At 44.5% G+C, this 5,084-nt stretch overlaps 1 long non-coding RNA gene across 1 annotated transcript; it reads left to right on the top strand.

Annotated features, from left to right (window-relative positions):
- The first annotated feature begins 198 nt into the window (after nt 1-198).
- Nucleotides 199-3,883, top strand: LOC109292050. The gene is made up of 2 exons (XR_002096028.1): nt 199-340; nt 3,194-3,883. It is a non-coding gene; the product is annotated as an uncharacterized LOC109292050 (long non-coding RNA).
- Nucleotides 3,884-5,084: the final 1,201 nt, after the last annotated feature.

Raw genomic sequence — 5,084 nt, forward strand, 5'->3', positions numbered from 1 at the left:
GGTCCGAGAGGGGGCGGGGAGCGGAGCGGCGGTGCCTCAGCCAGCCCACATGCTGCCCGAGTCACGCACGGGGCGGGCGGGGCCGGCACCGCTCGCTGGGACTCGTAGTTCCGCGGACTACAGCTCCCGGCATGCAACAGAGCGACTCGCCCCGGGCCTGTGCAGATGTGCACTATGCAGCCTGCGGGGGGAGGGGCCGCAGCCGCTTGGGAGCTGGGAATGTGTCAGTGGCCGTCTTCTGTGTCAGTGGCCACCGCTTCTCCCCTGACATGTCCAGACATGTGAGGAGCTCTGTAGGCCAGATGTGATAGCTCCAGTGAGGGATTTAGGCATGAGCTAAGTAAGCTTGAGCTTAGGGCCTTGTATTATGGGTAGTGAAGGCAAAGGGTAGCGCAGACCAGCAAACCGTGGAACCAGGCAGAGAGGTTGCGATTACTCCCGCAGGGCCAAGGATGAGGTTGGGGCCTGTCCCCGCCTGCCCCTGGCTGGACGTATCGTTATGCGTGCTCCAGACGGGTATTTTGACCGTGGGGCTCCACACTGGTCCGCAGTTTTCCAGGCCACAATGTAGAAAGGTTGGGAACCCCTTGTTTAGGGCCCCAGCATGTCATCACCTGGCCCTGGATGGCTCTGTGGATTTGGCCCACGGGCTGGTGGTTGAGCGCCCCGGTTCTAGGCTTAGATGTTCTCCCGCTGTCCTGTTAAAGCTGTTGGTTGGGATAAATAATTATTCATGGGGTCAGAGGCTGGAGCATGGGGCTTAGCAGTCCCAGATGAGCGACCTGGGCCTACAGGGTTTCTCATGCTCCAGCTCTTGTTTTTGGGCTAATGAGCATTCAGTCCATGAATGAAGATTTAAGTATGCAGAGTGGAATAGTTTTAAGTGGAGAGGTGGAGGAAAGCCCATCCCATAACACTCAGGAGCCTGGCTGTGAAGGAAGTTTAATGGGAAAAGTGAGTTTGGGCCCCCTCAAGCAGAAGAGAGACTTAAGTGTGGGGCTTCAGCCACCTAGGCAAATGCATGCTAAACTCAAAAATAAATAAAGGTGAAGTAGGTTCCTTCTCTTGGCTGAGTTTGGTGCAGGATTAAACATTCTCAGAGTGAACTTACCAGGGTGGTCCTCATAGGTGACACAGCCGAGCAACTGCTTTATTTATCCACCCTGCTGGTACCTGGGTGTGAGTGAGGTGCCTAGCTGCTCAGTTCTCTCTGGACTGCGGCACTACTAGGCATGCCTGACAGCATGTCTTTAAGTGCCTGGGTGCTCCAAGGCCTCCCCGAGTGAAGCAGCAGCTGCTGAGTCAGTTTTGCTTCGGCCCCTTTCTGAATCTGGTCCTAAGAACTGAAGTGAGTTTTGAAAATGGAATTTAGGCTGGCCTGAGTCACTTGCACACATTCAAATTGTCCCTGCCCTGAGTCATGCTGAGCCACATGTTGGAATCCCAGTGAGATCATCCCAGCCTTTCTTTTGTAAGAGGCAGACAAATGTTCTGTACAGTTCACAAACAGGAGGAAAGGATACTTCTTGGTCAAGATTTTAAAACCCAAGGTCCCATCAGCCATGTTCAGACTTTAGTCACATGAAACTCTCCACATGAGTGGTATTTCCCTGTAGGTGTTGACATATGTTCACTGTTGGGTCGGGGGAGGGGCTCCAATCCACCCACCCCTGCCCCAGCTCAAGCTGAGCAAACCCCAGCCTGTAGCTCCCTTCCCCTTCCTTTCCCCCCTCCCATCAGCTTTGGAGTGCCTTCACCTGAACCTCACATAATGCGAGTTAATTTGTTATGCAATTGGGCACTTTTAAAACACTCTGCAGCCATGCACTTCTGTCAGGGCATGGCTGTAGAGCATTTTCAAGGGGCTGATCACATGGCAAATGCCACTCTGTCAGCGCCCCTTGTGTCCTTAAGCTAAATTTCTTCCTATGTTAGTATGCTGGTCTCTAAGTCACCACTAAAGTTTTCTCTTGCAAGAAGGTGGGTGCATTTCAATGGTGCTGTATGTAGGAAAACAAGAATTAAAAGAAGATATGTTTAGGTAAAAGGCACCACCATAAGGGCATGTTGTCCAATTCAAAACTACAAAGATCTTGTTTCAAGTCACAGTACTCCTAGTTCTGGTTGTTTTTTACACCTTTCTTTCCCTAAGGGCCTTTCCCACTTTGGCTGCCTAATTAATGTTTTACTTGTAAATCTTGGGAAATCAATACAGCCAAACCTGTTTAATCACATGTCATATTATGCAATGATTAAAAAAAAAAACGACTAGATGAACAGTCTAGTGCAATACAGACGTGTACAAATATGTCAGCTACGTATTTGTGAGACAAACCTTCAGGGAAGCTAGGTTTGTAGAGAGCCAGTTATAGGTAGTGATTGTTTTCTAATACCAGGTCCTGGCCCCTTCTCCTGTTCTTTGTTTCTGTCATGGTAATTTATGAATTAGCAAAATGTAGCAATAAAAACTTATGGAAATTAAGTTTCAGAAAAATATTCAGAAAAAATTATTTTTCTTTTCTACATAAAGTTTTCATTACAGTAAGGTTAAGAACAATTTCAAAATATTCCTCATATTTATTCTTCCCCTCAAATATTTTACTTGGTTGATATGTTATAGTTCTGCATTAGACTGGAGTTGGACTGTACTGGTTTGGAAATGTGAGTGTGTGGAAATCAGGTACAAACATGTTTCTTGGTGTGGCACAGAATCGCACTTTCCAGTGAGAGCCTAGTTTATAAAAGCAAGGCTAAGATATTTATGTAGAAAACATTCATATGAATACATATTATGTAAACCCTTGTACTTCTGGACAAAAACCATCCACTCTCTGAAGGTTAGGAAGAAACTTCTGTGGAACATTTAACAAACTGCCCACTATAGGATTTCATACACCCCCTTCAGAAACATGGGGCACAGACGACTGTGTGAGATGGGATACATGACAAGTTTGGGCATCTCCTACATTTGTCTGAGACAATGTGAGATCCTGGTTGAGATGCATTTTTTCACTGTATTCTGATTGTATCATTGGTGGCATTGCTTCCACTTATGATGAAGTCAAGCATTTTTCCTCTACTGCGTCAGGAGAGCAGAATTGTAGTTGAATGTGCTTTTGTAAGGACTGAGGTAAGATGCAAGTGCTTTTGGAGAGGCACGTCACTTCTGACTATACCTTCAGTGTTGTTTCAGTGCTCTGTTGTGCACAATTTTTGTGAAAGCTGAGAGCAAGTCTTCCAAAGGAAAAAGATTCATCAAACAGGAAGTCACAGTATTTCTACAGAGGGGGTTCCCAAGGGTGCAGGGCTCCACAGCTGCTGACAGTCAGAGGCTTGCGAGTATCTTTAGAGATGCCCTCTGCCAGAACTCTGTAAGTGACACAGTTGACAACGCTGACAGCTGCTCGAATATTTTTTACTATAAATATTTGTCTAATCCATTTTTATAGTTGTGGGGGGAAAAGAACTGTTGTGGTTGAACTCTTCGTTAATTAGGGTTTACTAGATGAGTCAATGGAGTTTGCTAATTAATTTAGCAACTGCTAATCTGCTAAAAATAGAGATGGATTTTTAATTGGCTTTAATATTGGGTGTGTTTTTTTAACAATTTCATCGTGGACCTGAAACTATTCTCATGTCAGTGACAAAGGAATTCAGATGTCAGTGGAGACAAGGGAGACAGTATTTTGGTGGCTGACACTGCTTTTAGGATGTAACACGCAATGATGTTAAGTGTCTTTAAAATACATTTATGTTCTTCTAAGTAGAAACTGTTGAAATTGTAGAGAAAAAAGGTCAAAATTACTTCTTTCCTGATTCTATAGGTCACTTGTCTATTTATTGACAAGGATTACAGTAAAAACCTCTTGTACTTTGCATGACACATGGTTTTGCTATTCTTAGTCAGAAGGGTGTAGGTTAAGGATGGCATTTTTCCTCCTTTTTCTCTTGGTTCAATTCAGAAACATTACTGCAAGATCACACTGTGATTTAATTGTTTCTGTGAAGGAACAAGTTTCAAGATAAAAGCCCCATTGTCCCTCTTTGTCTTCCAAAGCGTGGTATCATCATGTTCTATCATGGAACCTCTTTGTGTCTCTGGTGAGCAAGAAGATTAACTTTTGCATGTCTAGGTTCCCTTTGTAGCCTAAAGACATAAACAGTCTAATTTGCTTCCCTGTTCCTGTACTTGACTGCACAGTTCCTGACTAAGAAGAACTGAAACACTGATTCACTAATGTGTGCAAATTTTATTAGTTAATGGTTCCAGAGATGGTGAATCCAAGCATTTTCAGTTTTCCAGGACAGCAGTAAATGATTGTGGTATAGTCCCTCTGACACTGGAAATAACACACGAGATTCTTAAAGGAATAAAACTTTATTATTAAATGTTAAAAATTATAGTTATTTACATGGATTTGTAGAGTTAGAAGGCATAGTGAGCATAGTGGTTGGTGGATCATCTAGCCTGCAGACTGGCTCAGAGACAGTCATCTGGCCTATAGGACTGGAGGCACCCCTGCCATATAGGCAGATAAACTAAATACTGTGCAAGTTACTGTGTATGGATCCTTTTAGATGTAACCTTAAAAATAAGGTCTCTCCTGCATGGATGTTAAAGAGCTCATAACATTTTTCATTAGAGTAGAATTTTGTCTACACATAAGTGGCATTACTACTGGGAAACATCCTCCACCCACACCTGGGGCTTCAGATGTTTCCACAACCTTTGGTGGGCATCCTACTTGCAGGGCCAAGCCCAGAGCCTTGGGGTTTGGATGGCTCCAAGTTTTGCTTGACCTTAGCCATAAGGCCCTCAGAGCAAGCAAGGGAGGAGACTCCCATTTCCATAAACTGGGCTTAAAGCTGCTACACCTCGGCGGGTAAAAAAACAGGAATAAGAAAGAGGAACTGAATTGAAAGGAACGTTTTGGGTCACTGACTCCAGAGCCTTGCTATCAAAGGCACCACGTTGTATAATCTCTTCCATAAACTGATCAGGCTCCATCTTAAAACTAGTTAGGTTTTCTGCCCCCTAGCACACTTATTGAGAAACTACTTCCAGAAATGGGATCTGAACCAGC

The sequence above is a fragment of the Gavialis gangeticus genome, unplaced genomic scaffold (genome assembly GCF_001723915.1).
Source record: "Gavialis gangeticus isolate Ggan-Ray unplaced genomic scaffold, GavGan_comp1, whole genome shotgun sequence".
Taxonomy (NCBI): Eukaryota; Metazoa; Chordata; order Crocodylia; family Gavialidae; genus Gavialis; species Gavialis gangeticus.